Here is a 22,331-nt window from a genome sequence, read left to right on the forward strand (position 1 = left end):
TAGTGCCCCATGATTAGCAGAAACAGAAAATATGTTTAGTCTGGCAGTTGCTAGTAAAATTATGAAGTTGGGATACATAACTAGTTTTTGTCAAAAAGGTGAAAGCAGAACAAAGGATGATGACAAATGGGAATTGCCATATGTTGCTAAAGACCCCTAATCTAATCCGGACTTGGAGGCTGGGTTTGGGAGGAGAGAGACGGTTAACTGTCCAATCCTAGTGGCAGGGATTATTGCAGGGTACTTCCCCAAGATTGTACAATTGGTGGTGTCATCACTGCTACATAAGGGGGACTGCACTAGGGCACAGAAACAGACAAGAGACACACCATCAGGAAGGCTGCTGAAACTTACCATCTGCCAGCTGTAAGGAGACCCCAAAGGAGATTGCTGACAGTGCATCCGGGTGGAGCTCTCCATTTCCAGGAAGACCTCACAGCTGACTGGGTCCTATGCTGGAGAGCGGCAGGCCATCTTTGAGAGTGGAGTGACCAGACTCCTGCCATATCTTTCCAGAGTGCCCTGAGATGCAGCTGGCTTTCCTGAACCTTAAAGGCTTGTTATGCAAGTAGAACTGAGCCCTGAGAAACCAAAAGGTGGATGAGTCTGCTTGCCTTGAATCCCTTCCCTTTATAGTGGGTAGGGGTGCAAAACTGTGTAGATCTTTAGCCCGTTTAACCAGAAATATTAATTTCATTAATTCCCCATTTGGCAGAACACTACGGGTGAAATTTGTTAAAATTCAAAATGATCAAAGCTCACTTCCCAGTGTGCACTGAAAACTATAGCCTATAAATTAATTGGTTAATCCTTGTTGTCCCACTGTCTCCGACTTCTTTAAGGAAGAGGGGTGTCTTTGTTCTTAAATCAGCCCAACATTTTAATCCAGCTTCTCCAATGCAGGCCTTTCAGGAAGGGGGGGGTCTGAAATCCAGAATTCCCCAAAGCATTTACATTTTTCTGTCTGACTTTCCAACATAGACCAAAGCAAGGGGGGAGGGGATCTGAAAAACAAAGCGCTAAATCATCCTGTGTTTATTTTAAACCAAAAGTGTGGGCGAAATTATAGTTTCCATATGTATTTTTACCAATCTTAAAATCGCACAACATTACATAAGAGACTTTGTTATTGATCAGTGTAATTATTTTGTGAAGTGAAATGTGCAGAAAGTTCAAAATTGTGTTTGTGTTGTTTTTAAACACACTTTTGTGATTTATTTATGCTGAGAGAAGGTAATTGTGTTTTGCCACGGATAAAGTGGTTTTTGATATTTTCATGCTCATTTCTATTACTTTTCATTTAAATAAATACCAATATATTTCCTGTACAACAGCCTGGTTCTTGGCTAATTGTTAGCTCAGGGGAGAGGGCTCCAATGGGCATGATAAGTGTCTGAGATGGGGCAAAAGAAAAGAATCTGTTAAAAGGTTTGTTGCATAACCACTTGGAGACGGAAGGAACTCCCTGTGTTGAGGGTGGCTTATCAATAAACTGTTACAAATTGGGGGCTCGGGCCAGGATTTGGCTTCCTATTCCTGTCCCATGACAAGTAAATTGTGACAGTCTATTAATTTTGATGCAATTGCATTAAGGTGGAGGGAAAGTCATCTTTGTTTGTTAAAGTGCAGCTAGGACTTGACGGCTTAGTTCCAGGGAGGTGCATAGGTAAAACATTAAGAGTGTGAAAGAATGTATTTGAGTGAGGAAATCAAGCAGGAACAGGATGATTTTGCCCCTGAATAAAGAATGTTTTATGAAAGTGCAAAAAGCCAATTCATATGATATGGCATTTATAAGGCGCCTATACACAAGTATTTCAAAGCGCCACTAGAAATTGTAGTGTTTCAATTTGACTACTGTACAAATTGGGGTAAGCCAGGGAGCATCTCCAACTAAATTATTTCTCAAAGGAGAATGGGTTGAGGACGATGCAGGAAACTGGTAAACCAGAATTGTGTGGGAGTTTACCTCAGTAAGCAATGATATTTGACTTGAAGCCAGGATATTGCACAAAGTACTATAAGTATTTTAAATGACCACAACTGCTCGTGATTAACAGATACAAATGGTTCAGCTAACTGCTCAGTTATATTTCCATTTGCTTTCAGTAGAAGAACGTTGGCAAAATAGTGAGGCTAGTAGGATGAATCAGACTGGAAACCTGTCACAGGCCCAGGATTTTGTTCAACATCCGGTGACGTCGACCATTGACGGAGGCCCTCGATGGACAGCGTACCGACATCGACGCAGGACGCCTACGCCAAAAAAGTTTGCCGAAGCAGCACAGCTGTGATCATTACTGTCATAAGATGTGGAATACGTCGGAGGACACAATCCCTTCGAAGCCCATCATGCATGGGAACCCAACCAGAGAAATCATCAGGGATAAAAAAAAAGAAACTGAGAATCCCCATGGACAACTAACTTTCCCTAGAACCACAAGCCAACGCAAAAGCATAAAAAATGCTTCAACCTCCTGTGATCAATAAGTGGGATACTCCTCTACCTCAACTGCTCACACAGAATCCTCGCAATCATCTCCTTGGTAATATCAAGACTAGACTACGCAAACAGCCTCTACCTTGGAAGGACGGAGCGCCTCACAAAAAAACTGCAATGCAGCGAAAATACTGCAGCAAGACTACGTCCGAGACTAAATAGAAGAGACCACAACACACCGCCCTGAGAAGCCTGCAAGTCTCCACTAGCTACCAGCAAACCAAACGCATAAACTTTAAAGCTGTCTGCATCACCCACAAATAACTACACGAACGAACAAGGAGCTGAATTTCTCAAAGCTAAAATGAACCTTTACCAACCAGGAGGAAACCTAAGATCAAGCAATGATGTCAATATAGAATCGAAAAATACTATGAGAAAAGGAAATTCGGAGGAAGTGTATTCTCCTATTTCATAGCCAAAATATGAAACTCAGTACCGAAGGAAATAAGAACAGAAGACCACCTAACTTTCAGAAAAGGGTTGAAAAACTGGATATTCTACTCGCTGAGACAACCAAACAAAAAAAACGCACCCCCACAAACCATACTCTGGGACCAAAGCAAACATGGGACAATATGGATTAAAGAACCAACAATAAAACCACCACACACCCACAGTCAAACAGAAACCAACTAACCACTCCCTCTTCTTTTCCACACCCGCATAACTCATGTACTACAAAAGCCAAAAAAGGGGCAAAAAAACTACACACCAAAAGGCTTGCAAACCACACCACATAACCAAATTGTTGCAAACAACCCAGGCACTGGACAATACCCCTCTGAATGCAAGCCCAGTGCACAAAACAAAGCACACACAGAAAGCTCACGTTCAAAGATGCCAGTTTCTCCTGGTTCTGCGAGCATCAACAGAGGAGCACAACCTCTATTCTAACCCTCTTCCACCATTAACCAACCCCACTCACTTTTCTTACAGAGCCACATGAGTGCCTGGAGACCATGCAAATGGAGGCAGTGCACAGTATAAATCATCACAACATAACCCACAGTAGAGCTCTCAAGTTCCTCATGCATTGAGTGAGAAAGTTATCCAGTCCTGCATTTTGTTGCCTGTCATTCTTGGATTTGTGATCCTAAAATTAAAATGGAAGTCCCAGAATGTATAAAAGAAAACAGGGTTGGATAACTTTTATATGCATGACATAGGAAAACGTGAGAACTCTGTCCATTCCCTGCCCTCACTTCAGCCTCCAGTGCAACCCCAATCGCCTGCTACAAAAATACAAGTATGCTACCTTGCTGTATATCCAGTGCTTAAAGTGGGCCGGGCCCCGGCAGTCTCCAAAAAGTGGGACTGAGCCGGGGCCCTGCCGGGGCCCCCGTCCTACCGCAATATTGGCAGGAATCGCGGGATGCATTATCCCGTCGCGGCGGCCGCGACGGGAGATGCGCCTGCCATGAAGTCAGGCGAGCTGACAGAAGTGCCAGCCAGCCACAGCGACGCTGTGACTGGCTGCCACTTCCGGCAGTCATAGTAACTGCCTCTGTTGACCCCTCGCGTGAGAGGTCACCAGAGGCAGTTACTATCCCTTTGTTTCCCCAGGTCGCGGAGGCGTCTTTAACCTTCGGCGAACCTGGGGATTCCTCGACATTTTTCGAGGTTTATGAAAGATGGCTTTGAAAGTACACATTTCAAGCCATCTTTTATAAAGCTTTGCCGACGGACAATTTTGTCCGTAGTCAAAGATTTATAAAAGATGGCTTGAATTGTGTACTTTCAAAGCCATCTTTTATAAACCCGAAATGTTTAAAAAAGATGGCCTGAAAACTAGTCAAACCGTAGGGTATGCACACAAATATATATAAATGTTATATATTTGTGTGCGTACTGTACTATGGTTTGTGTACTTTGCAAGCCATCTTTTACAAAAGTAGAAATATGTTACATATTTCTATGTTTAGAAAAGATGGCTTGCATAGTACACAAACCATAGTAAGGTACGCACACAAATATATAACATTTATATATATTTGTGTGTATACCCTACGATTTGCGTACTTTTTAGGCCACGACCCTCCCACAAGCCACGCCCCCAAATGAGGGCCCCCCTCGATTTCTTACCCCACTTAAAGCCCTGTGTATATCCCCTAAAAAGAACTCAGCATACAAATTTGCCAATTTTCACCCCAAATGGAAACATTTTCCATGCCTTAGGGTCATGCCATATGCACTCTCTGGGGTAGGAAGACATTTCCTTGAGGACCTGCTATATATCCCCACACGTTCTACCATAATAGCTTTTATAAACATCCAGATGGCGGCCACATAAGACTTTTTATGGTGGGTGTCAGTCTTTGACCACACTGTTCACGCTCAAATATTTAGTGTGTGAATGTTTGTGTTTTTGAACCCAACCATCAATGCATACACACATTTTTCTTTTTTGTTAAACGATTTTCACCAACCCTCAAAAAGGGCTCCAAGTTCAAGCATGCGCAAAACAATAATCTTGTAGCGTAGAGCAAATATTTAAGTGGTACAAATAAACATCTGGGACAACTCCAATAACTTTTGCACTACCACCACCACTGCATCCCCCAATGCTACACCGACACAAAACAAAAAACAAAAATTAAAAACATTTTTTTTTTAAAAAAGGAACTAGAGTTTTTATGTCAACCTCTGCAAATTCCCTGAATGGCTTCAAAGTTATTAGGGGCAGGAAAAGGGATCTTTCTATTGGGAGACCAACAGAACCATAATAGTGGGGGTAATATGGAGAAGGTCTTCCGAGAACAGCGGAAGACAAAACCAGGGCACAGACTGGCAAATAAATTGCAAACAAATTTGAATCAATTACAGAGATTTGAAAGTGAAATAACTATTTTACTGTTACATTCAGTAAATAAAATGAGAAAATCAACAAATAAGTAAGCATAAATCAAATTAAATACATGTAGTAAGCAATGAAATGTTCACTACATTTGGTAGAGACTAGAAATGTTGCAACATCAGAACAAATCGGGCAATTTCTGCAGGCCACCGGACGGGAGTTTCCCTTTGCGGCCATTCATGTAGAAACATCACATATAGGTATGCAAAGGAATGTCACAAACCATAATTAAAAAACGTTTGTTAACACAGATATCAAATTGAGGAGGGGTTCTTGACTTGGGTGAGATAATAATAGATCTCTGCGGGTTGCCTCCTGTTTTTTATACAACGCGTTTCGGTCTAATGGCAGCTCTTCGTCAGGTAAGTAATATCTGTGGTTTACGTATCTCATCTGAGAGTTGGGAAGATATTGGATGAAACTTCACTGCCTGGATATCAGGGAGATAAAGAATCCCTCATTATATCTAAATTGCTTTGTGTCTGGAGGCACACTCAGTGTCCAATATTTCAATATGTCTTAATTGGGGAGCGTGACAGTCTTTGCTGCTGTGTGGTAACGGAAAACCAGCGTGTCCTTCGTGGCGGGATGTCCGTGTTTCCAACTCTTTGAATCTGTTGAGCCCACTGACTGTCCCCAAAGTGTATCCGTTGCAATATGCGAGACGCAAGCAGGAGTGCCATCAGCACCCCAAAGATATGGATGTGAAACTCATCATCTCTGCCATCTGTCCTTCTAAGTTTTATATTAGGCATGCTTGCATTTGATAGCCCCATTTTGCTTAAGGTCTAACATATGCAAAACGTGGCCCTCCTCATCCCCTAGCGTCCCCCCATGATTGAATCTAAGAGGTTCTGAAAATTCCAAACACTGAAAGGCCCTAAATCAGACAAAGTGCAGCTGGGTTCCGAGCACTACATCCGAATTGCTCCCCTTCTTACAGACAATCTGGCCTAAACAGTAGCAAACCTTTGCAAAGGAATCTCTGATGATTTACCAACACTGGACAAAAAATACCACAAAGGACTCTTAATCGGCTACATAAAACTGAAGTCCTACAAGAGGATGTCTTTTACTCCCCTCCATCGAATGCGGCACTAGTGTAGGGAAAGTGATCGAGATTAACCTGGACTACCGAGATTCACTTTAGTTGTGTCCTTCCACAGAAAGCCACCTTCCAACTCCATAGAATACAGGATTTATTAGAACACTGATGTGATGGTCAAAGTGACACAGTGACAACATTAAGATTGGATGAGCAGGAACTAAAAGCAGCGCCTGGGTATCCAGCATTAACCTGTGACCAGGAGCTACCAGTAGGGAAGAAGGAGCTAGTACATAGCATTCCTCAAATCTAAGTTCCACATAAGATGTAAACTGATCAATTTGTCCATTATATATGATCTCTTATGCTTTAAATGTTGTATAGTCCTTAAGTTTATTAATCGAATGTTGCACAGAGGTAAATTCACATAGGTATGTTTGTTCTGCATAAGTTGGCCTGGGGACCCACAAGTAACCCCTGGTGTCAAGCTACCCAGGCTCTTCTTTGCTATAAGCCGGAACTAAATAGCTCTCAGCTCCCCTCAATTTTGAACCCTGCAGCGAGATCCTGGAAATCCATATCGCCACACCTCTGAATTTCACTAGCTCAATGTATGCATTTAGGGACAAACCCAGTGCTTTATGTGGGCAGGCCCTTGCCAGTTCTGAGTACCTGAACTACTTTAATCTGAAAGGCAGCGTACTGGCACTTGTCAGAAGGAAGCCTATACTTTTAATGGCAGAGTAATGGCATGTCCCAATATTAACAAGGTACTGGTGGACAGCAAGTAACTGTACTTTTTCATTTCCATTTCAAGAACTGGTCACACCACATACTCCCTACAAAAAGAACTATTGATATAAATCAGAACACAACCTTCACTGGTTGCTTGGATTTGCATGTCTGAACGCTCTTTGCACTTACCGCTCAAAAGGGTGGAAGGAGATTTGCAGACAGCAGTCCCGCCTTTTCGAACAGTCTTCTCCTCGGTTGATATATGGGTGAACGCAGAGATGATCTAATCCTCTATTTGTACAAGACAAAACCTATAAAATAAAAAACATAGATGAATACTAATATATTTGATTGAAAAAGGAAACACTTTGTGGATGGAATTGGGCCCTGAAGAGCTCCACCCCTTTCCATCAACTCACTTTTGGTTTACATGCATATGCTTCAGAAGTGGACCAAGAGTCCCAGCCTTCACTTTAGTCTGTTGCTTGCAATTGCATATTACAAAGGCTGCACAAGGCCAGACCTCTCACTAGCAGCATTAAAAGGGGATTAGAGAGTATGACACAGAGCTCAAAAAATACATTTCCATCATTATTTTTTAAAGTACAGGGTGAATCTATGGCACCTCCCCCATTACGTGCTACAAATGTGGGGCGTGTCACTGAATTATGGTATTTATTTTATTCATTACATTTATGTAGTGCCCAGACTCACGGGTATCGCAGCGCTTGTACAAAGAGGTACAACGAAAAACAGTCACCTATGATCAATAAGATAAGTCCACAAACAAGACAAAAGGAAAATGGAAGCCTAGTCATATTTGTTGAACAGCCAGGTCTTCCAGGGTTTTCTGAAGGTGTTATGAAGCTGGGGAGATAGTTCCAAAGAAATGGTCGGTCACCCATATCCCATAAAACTGTCCACATAATTTTGGATGTTGTGTATTGCTAGACGATGAAATTCAGAAAATGTATCCCAGTCACACTTGGGTATAAAACTATTTTTGTTCCTTCTCCGAAAAATAAATATCTGTATGTCTCCATCTGATCAATGCAGGAACAAGTCAATTGATACTGTTAAAGACTGAGATAACAGATCCGAGGCAAAAGCTGTCAGACTGTGGGAAAATGTTCATCACATAGCTGTAGTCCAGATCGTTAATCGGGCAACAATAGTGTGGATGCTAGACTGCCCTATCCAGGCAGCCGAAGTGTGGATGCTAGAGTGGCCATGTACAGGCAGCCAAGTGTGGATGCTAGAGTGGCCATGTACAGGCAGCCAAGTGTGGATGCTAGACTGGCCGTATCCAGGCAGCAGTAGTGTGGATGCTAGACTGCCCGTATACAGGCAGCAGAAGTGTGGATGCTAGACTGGCCATAGCCAGGCAGCAATAGTGTGCAGCAGTAGTGTGGATGCTAGAGTGGCCATATGCAGGCAGCAGTCGTGTGGATGCTAGACTGGCCATATACAGGCAGCAGTAGTGTGGATGCTAGACTGGCCATAGCCAGGCAGCAGTAGTGTGGATGCTAGAGTGCCCGTATCCCGGCAGCTGTAGTGTGGATGCTAGACTGGCCAAATCCAGGCAACAGTAGTGTGGATGCTGGGCTGCCCGTATCCACGTATCCAGGCAGCAGTAGTGTGGATGCTAGGCTGCCCATATCCAGGCAGCAGTAGTGTGGCTGCTAGACTGGCCATATGCAGGCAGCAGTAGGATTTTTTTTGTGCGTTTCACATAATTTCTGCTGCATGTACACTAAATTGGACTCAAAATACAAACAGCAATGGTCATAAATACCCCGATTTACAAATGTTCATATTCTTCTCCGCCTTTACCCCTGCCATTCCTGAGACCATGTCTCCTTGCTACCAAGTATTAACCATTTCCTTCATCTTAACTCTTCCAAGAATGCAGTTCTTTTCTTTCCTGATACTACTGTTCCTCCTCCTCCCCAGAACTCCTTGCCCATCTCATCTTCTACTTGCAACCTTGGTGTATACATGGATTCCTCCTCCTCCCCCGAACTCCCTGCCCATCTCATCTTCTACTCGCAGCCTTGGTGTATACATGGATTCTTCTTCCCTTCTCTTCACAGATTTCCGCACCCTCTCGCCTCTTCCATTTCTCTACTCTTATTGGTCTTTCTGCTAATCTTCGTCTATCCATTTTTTTCTCCATCATTTCGTGAATCTACTTCTCCAGCAATAGCTTTACTTCACTGCCTTCCCTCTTCATCATCGTTTGCTCTTCAATTTCCTATGCATCATCTTCAAATTCCTCCCTATCTTTCTTCACTTATATCCATCTACGCTCAGAATCCTTTTTCTTGTGCTTCCTCCCCCTTTTGCTCCTGTTCCTTGAATGCACCTTTTCACTGAAACACTCTTCCTCCCTTCTCTTCATTCTCTCTCGTCCAATTCCTGATTTTGTTCTCATCTCAAGGACCATCTTCTTTCTTCCCAATATCTCTTCTTTTTAAAGTTTTTCATCATTAATTATTATTTGCAGTGCTTTGGCGTGAAGCACTATATAAATGCTAATGAATACAAATGTAAAATACTGCTCCTTCATGGAGTTCTCCGACCACTTCCCGGGTGGAAAAAAAAGAGTAATCATGCGCAAGGACTCTCCAGTTTAAGTTCAGTGAACTGAAAACATGCTAGACCTTTAACCTTGTGTGCACATGTATATAAAAAGGGTAGTTGATCACTATCGATACCAATAATCATTGTTTTTAATCACAAGGCATAACTTGTGTACTGTTGGACAAAAAGCGTTTCCTTGCTCTTATTCTGAATATGTAGAGTCCAGTACATGGGTAATCTAGGGTAGATTATTTAGTCACTCGAAGCTTGGCTTCTGACATTTTCATGCATCTTGCTATTTTTGGTCCTGCAAGAAACCAGGGTGGATGATTAGGGCAGGTTTCCCATTGTATTCCCACAGTTAGTCATATTATGCGTAAATGATTGGCCAACCAAATCTGCAAAAGTCAAAATCTGTTGGAGCATGGGGGGAAATCTCAAAATGTGAGTGATCAATGGTAAGAAAGCGTACTTTCTAATTGCTCGATTTACTAGGGCAACAATAAGCCAGCAATGTAACTATGTTCGTGGTCTACAAGGTCAGATTCAGCATGCTTTTAGGTTATACAATACAGAAGTAGTGAAAATCAAACAGAAAATGCGTGTTGAGAAGGCGATCAATGTTAGCAGATCTCTTAATTAGTGACGAGAAGGCAAGCTAATTAACGTTTAAAATTAGGTTACATGCATGCAGACCATGGTAAAGTTAACCAATTTCGCAACAGAAGTGCAACATGCAAAAATCAGACCGATTGTTTATTGATGAGATGTTTTTGATTGTGTATGTGCGACTGATTGCTCATTGATGATACATTTCTGGTTTGGGATGCATTGCAGTATCAACGAATAAATAAATAAACAATGTTCGCATTTACATGATGTGACATTTATCAACTCCATGTATGAATTTTGCCCTTCTGTTGCACCAATTATCAGTGATGATCTTTTTTGACTGTGATGCTATTTTCTTCTGAAGTACTGAACACGCACTTTGCTCTTTTGGGGCACTGGGCTAAATGCAATAGTAATTTAGAATGTTTGTGTATATCTGTTGTATTTTGGAATATTTGATGCAAAGTCATGAGGATAGCCCTATTTCTAGGATCCCATTTAAGATTATGAAATACACAGTTTATTCTATAAAGTATCCTTCATTTACACCCCTTTGTATTCATGTTTAATCTTCTGCCCAATAACGAAGGATTAGGGGGCACACTGACCCCTTTTCTGTTTTCAGTTATTACAAATCTACGTATAAGCTACGTCTAGTTATGACATGGTGGGTTACTGAGGCTACACATTTATATAGCCACAAGGATTACATGTCATTGTTGTCAGTTTGTTGAGCAGTGAATCGCCCATGACAGGGGTGGGTGGGTATTGGCTGTCTGGCCAGGGTGTACCCACAACAACGATGTGGGTCTCTGCCCAGGAATCTTCTCTTTGATCCTCCCTGAGAAGGTCCACACCTTCCTCCAGGAAACAGGAACACTCCCTGGGGGGTCTCCTGGGAACCAGGACTTCAAAGACAGCCCTGCCATTACAAGGAGTATCTCACACCTGGGTGCTGATTACTGGATAACTTTTGATGTAGGCAGATCAGGAAGAGGTTGAAGTTACAGTAGCCCAGAGAAGAGGTTCAGACTTTATAAGGGTTTTAACACCTTGGGTTTTGCTAGGGCACCCCAAACGTACTGCCCCCTCACCACTTCCTGCAGGCAAGGGACTCTAGGTATGGCAATGGACACTTTTTACAGCTGTCTGGGTTGGACACTTGATTAGAGGCTTGCTGTGGCCCCATCTGATGTAGCAATTTGGATACTTAACGGGGAGGGAGACCCTCCCCTTAGTTTATTGATCTTTGGACTTCAAGACAAGAAAAATTCACCCAAACTCTGTTGAGGATACAGTTTACTCCAAATCCCTCTGTCAAAAAGGTGGTGACAGAGCACTTGAAGGAACAGGAAAGCTCTTCTTCCTACATATCCCATGAGTACATTTGGGGTGAACTGCTGTGGACCAAGTCCTCTCTGCTGCCTGTGGTTTGGAACAAGGATTCTGCCTCCTGAAGGTGATTATACCCTTGAAGGTGCCAGACAATCTTCCTGGAGTTTGGGTGTGGAACAAAGGACTCACCTTGTCCTTGAAGACCCTGGATTGGGCCCCCAGGAACTCAGAAGCCCTGAAAACGCTCCAAACTATGTTACCACCTCACAACACATTCAGGATGGCTCAACCGCGCTCACTTAGAGCCACTACAGCACCTGAATAGCAGCTTTTGGCCCTCTAAAAGATTCAATCCCTTTTCCTACTTTGAAAGCCATCTCTACGCATTGAAGCGCATTGCTTATCATGACTCAGCCATCACTGAAACTCTGTAGAAGCACCCGACATGCTGTGCCTCGACCACAGACTCGACCGAAAAGAAGTACTGACTCGACTCAACTCAACCTGTTGGGAGCCATCGACTCGATCCGTCTCTAAAGCAGGCACAATCCTGAGAGCCCAGTCTTGAAATTGCCTCAAAGTCAACTGATCGTTACAACATCAGCTAGACTGCAAAAAAGCACACGGAAGCCTGGTTTAACACGCTTGCTAGGCAGAAACCTGTGCAGTTCCCTCTGGGACCACTGCAAAAGATTTAGGACTACAGGTGTTTGGCAGTAAACCCACTTGGTAGCAGTCTGTACCAAACAGATTCACTTGGTAGCTGTGGCTGAACAGTCGGACTTCCCTCAAGAAGAGTTAGGCAGTATACAGAGTATTCACAATAGGTCAAAAGAACACAATAGAACAAGTAAACACTGACCAGAGCTTGGTGTAAAAGAGATATAATTATTTATTTAAAACCACGTCTAGAAAAACACACAGGCACTAATAGTAAGCAATCCAAAAACACGGTCACTAAAAGAATATTAGACAAGTCTTAAGTAAAGCCCCACTTATTTTCAGACAGCGGTGAGCGCTTAACGTAGATGGCACTCTAATAATTCGTTTTAAAAAAGGGAGAGAAAAGCAGAGAATAAATCGAAACAGATCCCAACACTTTTCCACGAACACAACAAGAAAGGAAGGCAAAGTAACACCGTGAGTTTAGAGTCAGCAGGCCGGATCCGCTTTAAGAGGATCAAAATGAAATGTGTCCAAGGTCACACGGTTGCAGTGCACAAAAGTCTTGTAACGGTTCAAAAAGGAGCTGGACCAAAGAAAGGGACCAGTTAGAGGGTCAAGACGGCCAGCCCAGTCCAGAAGGTTAAGGGATTATTATTACCTTGTAGCAATCTTTAGAAAGGGAGGCCTGGCGGACACTGTACCTTAAAGTGGTGCGAATACTCCAGCGGGGGCAGTTGTTCCTGGCAGCGGATGCAAGTTGGTGCTTCGTCCGGGGTAAGAGAAGTTCTCGTCGGGGAGGAAGACAGGAGTCCGTTGCACTGCCAGGGAAGAAACCAGCCACAGAGTTTCTCAGGTAAAAGGAGCGGTCCGTTGATTCGCGGTCCAGTGGTAAGTGGCTATCCGGTTGCAGGGGTGCTTGGCACGGGCAATTCGACCACAAGCCGGTCTGGGGTGCGAAGAGAAGAAGGTAAACTGGTTGTGCCCACCAGTCAGGGGAAGAAGCCTCTCCAGCCGGGAGATCTTCTCTGTCGTCGGGAAGTGGTGAGTCGGTTCCGAAGGGCTCCACCGGTGGTGTCGTCGTGGTAGGTCGGCTCAGCTTCTCCCTCGTCGGATTCTCAGGTCCTGTGGGACTTCTGAAGTTCCAGTCCCCAAAGCCCTGCTTTTATGCAGCATACCCCCATTCACTCAGCCTAGCTGTCAATCAACCATTTAAGTGGTGAGCCGGCCGGCTCACCACTTGGGCCAATCACACAAGAGTGCGACTTGAGTTACCAAGGTAACTCAGTCCAGAGTGCCTAAACCCCCTCCCACACCCCCTGTGGTACCCAGACAGAGTGGCACCACTTTTGGAGGCTTCTGTGGAGAAGCCCGCCAAAAAGTGGAACAAAGGGCTCGACTTGGGTTGGAGTCACAGAAGAGAACACAAACGCCATTTTAGAATCGAGTCCTGGCAAAAAAATACCAACCGGCGAATTAATATTAATTAAATAAACCGGCGGTATGTTCGAGGCTATGAGAATTAAATAATTAAAGTTGGTAGCCTCGAACAATGGGAAAATCCCATAGGGATATATTCGCGGTCGAATATAAAAAGTAGTATCCACTGCCACCAGCCAAAACTCGACGAGGGGGGATGGGACAGTGCCCCCTCGAATAACAGACCCAGGGGCAATCGAATTGCCCCTACCAGTACGTCGACAATATGATGGTTTGTACTGGGTCTGTTAGTAATTTGGGACTAGTAAAGCCAATGGTGACTTTACACGCCCTGGGAGACAGTAGTCAGTCCCAGGGTATGGAGTCTATGGTGGGGGGTCACTATGACACCCCGGTGTTACTGCACGGAGGGTGCAGTGTAACACACATAGAAAAAAAACATATGAGACCCTATGGAGTAAAAAGACCCCAAAACCCATGAAACACATTAACATTCAAAGGAACACCACAAATCATGTCCAAGAGTGAGAGAAAAAAAGAGTCTCACTTTTGGCAGGAGAAAAAAACAAACTCCAGAAATCCAGCAAAGCTGCTGGGGGACTCACTAGGTTAGGAAATTCAACCTAAACAGAGATTTCTCCCTAACACCAAGCATGAAGGTTGAGGGACTTGACCTCTGGATGGAGAACCTGACCCCCCTCCCGTGAGAGCAGATCGTTTCGGTAGGGAAGGCGGCATGGAGGGCAGATGGACATGTCGAGAAGGTCCGGGTACCACGTTCTCCGGGCCCATGCCGGAGCAATGAGGATCATCCGGGAACCGAACCTCCGTAACCTCTGCAGCACTTGCGGCATGACGGGGACTGGAGGAAACGTGTACAGTAGTGGGAAGGACCACTTCACTACAAACGCGTCCCCCAAGGCTCCTCTTGGAGGAAATTCCCGCGAGCAGAATCTCGCACTTCCGGTTGGCACTGGTGGCGAAGAGATCCACTTGTGGGGTCCCCCAAAGGGCGAAGATCTCCAGGAGCATCTACTGAGCCAGCTCCCACTCGTGAAAGTCCGTGCTCTGCCTGCTCAGAGCATCCGCCACCACGTTTTAGTCTCCGGCCAGATGAACTGCCGAGATCGAAATTTCCTGCTGGATGGCCCAGAACCAGAGCTGCATTGCCTTTCTGCACAGAGGGAGAGATCCTGCCCCCCCCCCTTTTTGTTGAGGTAGTGCATGGCCATTGTGTTTTCTGTCAGAATTAGGACATTCTTCCCCCGCACAGATGGAAGAAAAACCTTCAGGGCTAGCCTGATGGCCCTCACCTCCAAAAGATTGATATGGAGTCTGGACTCCGACGGAGGCCAACGACTGCTGTCAACTTGTTGGCATGAGCTCCCCATCCCGTGAGGGACGCGTCCGTCACGATCGTTACCTCCGACAAGGGTAGCCAAAATGGAGCCCCCTTCATCGGATTGCCTTCGATGGCCAACCACAGAAGATCCTGCGCGACCAAGGGCAGCACCTGAACGGGGTCCGACATCCTGCCAGAGGACTGCGACCACTGGAGCTTGAGAGGCCAATGCAGAGATTTCATCCGCATCCTGGCCTCTGGCACCAGAAGAATGCAGGATGCCATGAGGCCGAGCAACCTCAAGAACTCGAACGCCGGGAGACCCTGGGCATGTTGAAACTTGTGCACCATCTGCAGAATGTGATGAGCCCTCATCTGGGGAGGCGAACACTGCCCCAGGGATGTGTCGAGCACTGCTCCGATGTACTGGAGCCTCTGGGTAGGTGTCAAGTAGGACTTCTTTAAGTTGAGGGCGAAGCCCAGCTTGTGAAGGGAGTGGCAGGTGACTGACAGATGATCCAGGACTTGCTCGGGAGAGCGTGCCCTGATCAACCAATCGTCCAGGTAGGGGTAGACGTGAATCCCCCCTTTCCTGAGATACGCTGCCACCACCAACATGAGCTTGGTGAAGACCCTCAGGGCGGAGGTCAATCCGAATGGCAGGACCCAAAACTGAAAATGCGAGTCGCCATTCGCGGACCTCAGGTACTTCTTGTGCTTGGGATGAATCGGCACATGAAAGTAAGCGTCCTTGAGGTCGAGAGACACCAACCAGTCCTGCAGTTGAAGGGCCTGGAGGACTCGAGAAAGAGTAACCATCTTGAACTTGTCCTTCCTGAGGAGCTTGTTCAAACCACGCAAGTCCATGATGGGTCTCAATCCCCCGTCTTTTTTTGGGATACACAAATATGAGGAATACTAACCCTTGTTCCTCTGCGCTACAGGCACCAGTTCTATGGCGCCTTTCTCCAGGGGGGATTTGATTTCCTGCGCAAGGAGCGGATCCGGACTCTTCAAAGAGATTCCCTGGTGGATTGTCGTGAGGCCTCTGCCGGAAAGGAAGACAGTAGCCGTGGGCTATGATCTCCAGAACCCACACATCTGAAGTAATGGCACGCCATTCTACAAGATGCTGTGCCAGCCTCCCCCAACCGGCGAAGCATGGGACATGGCCTCATGACTGAGCTGAAGCGGCTGCAGCAGTGCCTGAGGGCAAAGAGGCAACTGCCCGAGCGGCCTTGGCTAATAGAGTACCTTATTTTCCACCTCTGGCACTCCTACGGTGGCCCCTTTGACTTGCAGCACCCCTCGATCTACCAAAGGAAGAGTAGTATCAAAAAGGAGCCTCCCCTCCATTGCTGTTCCCTGGGACGAAAAGGAGGTGGTTGGCGAACTACAGCGCTTAACGACTTCTCTGCAGCTTAGGAGGTCTGTGTGAGAGAACGGATCTCAACGACCGGTGGGGGGTGTCTGTACTTCCACTCCCTATATGGTGGAGGGGAAGCACAGGAGACCCCAGCCAAGATTCTCTATTCGGTAGCAATGGTCGAGCAATCAAGGCCTAGCTTCTCAGGAGGTGATGCAGGCTGGTTCTTAAGTACAGTGTATCCCCAAGCCCCCACAAAGGAATATCCACACTCTGTATTGGTTAGAACACAGTCTTTATATAATCAATAGTTAAGGTTATGTACATTTATCATGATAACTCACTTTGTACTCTGGCAAAATCTACAATGACAAATATTTACAATCCTAAAGTGGTACCACCCTAGATCCTATTGAAGTGCATGAACAATACTGTACAATGTCACACAGACCAATAGAGTGAAACCAGCAATAGAGAGAGGAGAGAAAATAAGATGGTTGAGCAATAGGCAGAATACTGACCCCTACCACTAGCCACAGTTCTGTGTGGAGATCCCCCCACCTGGGCAACCTGTAAAGAAAGATATAGCACAAGCCCAGTCCATATATTGCTCTGCAAGTCTTATTTTCCCCTATAATGTTTTTACCCCCCCAATGTACCTGGTGGAGTCGAGTTCCTCGAAAAGGCGTCGACAAGCGTCGAGGGACTCGCTGTTCGGCGACGGGGAATCGACGGCCCTTCTTGAATGCCTTCCCTTTCAAGCGGGAGGCACGGGGCGTCGAACGTCCGTCGACAAACGAGGTGGAACGATGTCGAAGAGGCGGCAGCTTCGTCCGAGCGGTGCTCGTCGGCGTCGGGGCGTCGGCGTCCTGCAAGACGGAGGTGTGCGGGGCACCTCGATGACAATAGTTCTGGACCGCAAAGATTGTAGAGACGGGAGCCCAGCAAGGGCGTCGAGTCGTCCGAGTCTTTGAGGTCGTCGGGTGGCGGGAAACCCACCGGCAGGTTTCTCCTCGGCGCGTTGGTCGTCCTCGACTTTCTCCGGCAGGATAAGCGGTCGACGATGCGGTCGAGAGAGTCCTTCGATTGGATGTTCTTAGGCAATGGAGCGGACGGCTCCGGTCGTCGGCGGCACGGCGTCAAGTGGTTCCCACGGCTGGGCAACACAACTTCGACGGGCCTCCAGCGGTTCCACAAACCTGCGAACCCTGGTCGACGGCAATGGACTTCGACGGCGTCGATGTCCGGGTGCTTCACTTCGATCTCCTCGGCGGTCCCGTCTCGGGTCGACAGCCTTTCGAGGATCTGTCTTCCAGGGCGCTTCGGCGAAGATGGAGCGGTGCTCGATGGTCCCTCGGAGCACGGGAAGAGGGCGCCTTACCAGGTCCTCTCTCGGGTCAGCCCTCGACGAATTCGACAGCCTTCGGATCGGTCGAAGCAAATGCCACAGCAAGTCTTCTTCTTCCAGCTGGATGTCGAGGATCAGCAGTTCCAGTTACTCTTGAGTGGAGACTCAGCTTCTGAACACTTCTGAACTGAACACTCTTCCAGTGGTGAGAGGTCCCCAGATATACTATCCTCACTCTCATCCACGCTGCTGGCACACACTCAGCAGCCAATCATACTGCAGGCCATTCATGCAGTCAGTCAGCCAATCAGGCACACAGTGCATTCAGGCCACACTCCTCCCTTCCAGACACTCACAACAAGGAATGTGGATTGGGACAAGTACCCAGCCATTCAACACTACACACTGCATTCAGGCCAGTTTCGGGCAGGGCTGTCTCAGTCTTTGTCTCACATGCCAGAAACCAGACAACCACAACAAGGAGTGCATATTGGTCACCCACTCCATTCACCCAGGTCCCACCCACAGGAGGTACCCACAACATACAGACACTGGGAAGGCTCCAGCCAGTCTAGCTGGGCCTTCACCACAATACCATACATGGAACTGCCACCCAACAGCCAGTCAGGGGGAAGGGACAGAGTCAGGGCTTCCCAGGACTTTGGGAAAAACAAGACAACAGGCAATAGAAAGCAAGAGGCCACAGGGGCCATCTTGTTTCTATCAGGAATCAACTGATCCCAATGGCAGGGCCTGGGTATCCCAAAATGGAGGACACCCAGAGCACCTGTCAAGTTCAGCATGGAGCTGCCACCAGCCCATACCCTGCTCTGTGGGCCACCCACAGGTGCCCAAAAACATACACTAGGGGCACAGGGTTGTACCCCCTACCCATGGGTGCCATAAGGGTATCCCATGGGTCTGTTCACCAAACCAAAAGAGAGAGCTGCACTGCCAGGAGTCCCACATGGACTCCTGGGCAGAAAACATGACAGAACACACGGTAGAAACAGAAAAAGGACAAGGATTCAGAGGCCCTGTCCCTCAGATGCATTTCCAGCATCACAGTCTGTAACCTCTCAAGGCTCTCGTCAGCTTTGCTGCCAAAAAGATGTTCACCATCAAAGGGCATGTTGAGAAGTCGGGCTTGTACGTCAGGAGCAAACCCCGACTTACGCAACCACGCAAATCTGCGCATTACGGTGCTCGCCGCCATGGACCGGCTGACACAATCTGCCATGTCCAGACCCAACTGAACAGATTCACACATGGCATCCTTGCCATCCTGAACGAGAACAAGAAAACAATCCTGTTCCTCCCCTTCGGGAATATGTTCAGATGTCAAAGACACACAATTCCACAGAGTGTGAGTGAAACGTGCTAAGGCACACACAGAGTTGGCTGCCTGTAAAGCCATACCCCCTGATGAAAACATGTTCTTCGCCCAGCCATCAAAATGCTTGTCATCCCCATCAGGAGGGATGGTAGAGTACGACGCCTGCTTTGCTGGTGCCGTAGCCGCCTGCACCACCAAACTCTCCGGAGTGGGATGCGTCGTCAAGTAGCAGGGGTCGCTACTGGCTCGACGATATTTTTTTCTGCAAAGACTTGCTCACTGCCGGGATACTCTCTGGAACAGTCCAAGCCGTTGCCACCCTTCTCTGTAAAGCCAAATGAAATGGCAGCACCAGGTCAGTGGGTGGACCTTGGTCAAGGATATCCATCAGGTCATCCTGCAGAAAATCCACTCGTGGCACAGACCACCCCAAGTACTCCGTCACCCTCGACATGAGTCGCCTGTACGAAGATTCAGCATGCGTACCAGGCTCAGGCCTGCCAAACTCAACCTCCAGAGAGGTATCAAGACCACTGGCGTCGTGCAAAGACTGACGCAGGTCTTACAACTGGCTATGACCAGATAACAGGTCATCAGGAACCTCATCAGGAACCAAACCTTCCTCAGACCCTTCCTCCACCTCAGAAATATAATCCAGAGGCTGGAAGAAATCCCTGGAAGAGGGCACAGAAAAAGGCTCAAATACAGGCCTTACCGACTTCTTCAGGGCCTTCCTCGGAGTTTCCACCGACACACGGGGTACCTCTGGTACAGCCTCCACAAAAGGCGTTGAGGGCGTCAACGGATTCGGCATCGATGTCGAGCATGGCCCGATGGCTTCGACACAGGCCTCGAGGGCGGAGCCCTGAGCGTGTCCTTCGACGCCTCGGCGCCAATGACTTCCTCGGAGGCGGAGCCTGGAGAGAGTCCCCGACAGACATGGCGCCAATGGTATCAATGTCTTCTTAGAAGACCTCACAGGATCCACCGGTCTCGAGGGCGTCGAGGACCGGGACCTGGAGCGGGCATGGCTAGAGCGATCCACCTTGTCCGATCGGGACTTCGAAGGCTCCCTATGATCGCACTAACCACTCGAGCCTGAAGGCGTGCGAGCGGTGGGCCTAGCACGTTCCCTGCTGGCTTCTTTAGAAGGCGCGGACGGAACGGAGCCCTGCGATTGGAAAATCGCCATCATCTCCGTACGAAATGCATCCCATTCCGCAGGAGAAGAATGCTTGTTGGGACAAGCAACCTGCCGACGGGCAGAGTCCTCGGACGAGGACAGGGAAAATGACCAGTGACAGCGCATCCGCGAGTGCCTTGAAGAGGCATAGGAGTGGCGGGACCCACTCCGGGATAGAGACCCCCCTGGACTTACGCCGACGACGCGGAGAGTCGCCTCTCGAATCGTCGGTCGAAAGCCCAGCGGGTTTCGACTTTCGGGGCTTGGACACCCTACTGACAGAAAGCTTCTTCTTCCACTCCCGCAAGGCCTTCGATGTTAACGACTGGAAATCGTCACAATCATCCGTGGTGTGGTCCTCACCGAGGCACCAGAGGCAGGTGTCGTGCGGGTCCATCAGCGACATCTTGGAACCGCAGTCCCGACACTTCTTGAAACCCGCTTGCGGGGTAGAAGAAGACGAAGACATGAAATCTTCACAAACAAACAAGTTCAAAGAACCGATAGAAGTACTCAGAAGAACCGAGGCACGCTGATATCTCCGAAGCGAACACCTTTGCGGAAAAAACGGAAATGAGGCTACGGGCGTCATGCGTCCTACTTATAAGATCCGGTGACGTCGGCTCGATGGAAGGCCCTCGACGACAGCGTATCGACGTCATCGACACAGGACGCGTCTGGCCGTGGCTTGGCAGCCATGGACTAGGCTGCTCTTTTGAGGAGCTCCTGGATCCGAATATTGATCCGAACAAACGCAAGTGATTTGACGGTTATTTTAGCAAAACAAAATAAGTCTACTGCAGTCGGAACACACAGGGACCCGAACGGATGCAGCTGCAGCCTGAACGTATGGCCATGTAAGGAGATAGGAGGCCTGGAAGACTCTGACGAGCGCTGCGGGGTCGGAACAAAATGGCCGCGACCTCGAGACAAAGAAGCCACTGACCGGGAGGACTGGCCCCGAACTGGAGGCTCGCCTGGGCGGATGAGCTGGTGCTGCCGTGCGGAAGGAATTACGCCCGGCGGGACACCCGAGAGCAGCGGGACGAATTTGCCTGCACTGAGGAGTCGCGGGACGGCTGGAGCAGGGAGTAACCCCATGGGATCGTGAGGAGGGACGCGGAGCCCCCCGCACATAAAGTGCGGCGAAGGACGGCAGACCAGCCAAAACGGGCGGGGAAGCCCACCGGTACCCCGGGACGGATCGGGAAGCGGCTGAAAGCCTGCTAGGGAACTCGGACACTGTGCGCCCGCCCCCCGGTGAAGCTAATTAGTTAGGCATATTGAGGAGGCAAGGCTGCACGGACCTGGCAGAGGAGCTGCACGCTGCAAGGTGAATGCATGCGTGCAGCGCTACAACGCCAAGCGGCCGAATTGTGCACGGCATAAGCGGTATAAACACTCGGAGAACACAAGGCCATTAATAAAGAGTCGGATGTTGGGATGGCTCTCCTGACACAACAAGCCTGCAAAAGGGGAAGGGCAGTCCTGTGAATAGCGGCAGGGACGGGGATCTGTAACACAGGGCGCGCACCCAGTTGGGGGCAGTAAACAGAAGAATGGATGCAGTGTGAAGTGGTACTGCAGAGTGGCGCTGAATGTGACATGCAGAAGATTTCGAAATAGGGCCACGGCGCGCCAGGGACACAACAAAGCGTGTAAAGGGCACCCTCCAAGAACTGAACGCATTGCTACAGAAGCCCCACTCCGGATACACCAGCAGGTGTGGGGGCAGTGGCTGGAACGGTGTGGTTACAGCTTCACAGGAGTGTGAGGCAGAGAGGAGCATAGAAAAACAGCAGGTGGCACCGACTGGAAATACAGACATGTGCCCTGCTGGATGGGAGCTGGGCAGTGGTTCCCCTTGCGGTGGGCATGCAGCTCGGAACCTTGCAGAGGTCCGAGGCACAGTGGAGGTGACAGGTAAGGTGGTCCCATTGGCCGCAGGAGTCAGCCACTGGGATTTTGCCTCTAGAAACCAGGGGA

At 47.9% G+C, this 22,331-nt stretch overlaps 1 protein-coding gene across 2 annotated transcripts in view; it reads right to left on the minus strand.

Moving 5' to 3' along the window:
* CCDC102A (coiled-coil domain containing 102A) overlaps nucleotides 1-22,331 on the minus strand; it is a 659,386-nt gene that overhangs the window by 512,310 nt on the left and 124,745 nt on the right. For both annotated transcript variants that reach the window (XM_069654162.1, XM_069654173.1), the window contains exon 2: nucleotides 7,327-7,448. The gene's annotated coding sequence lies outside the window, so the exon portion shown is untranslated. The remainder of the gene's footprint in view (nucleotides 1-7,326; nucleotides 7,449-22,331) is intronic.

The sequence above is a fragment of the Ambystoma mexicanum genome, chromosome 1p (genome assembly GCF_040938575.1).
Source record: "Ambystoma mexicanum isolate Mex_15411 chromosome 1p, UKY_AmexF1_1, whole genome shotgun sequence".
In the NCBI taxonomy this organism is placed as follows: domain Eukaryota; kingdom Metazoa; phylum Chordata; class Amphibia; order Caudata; family Ambystomatidae; genus Ambystoma; species Ambystoma mexicanum.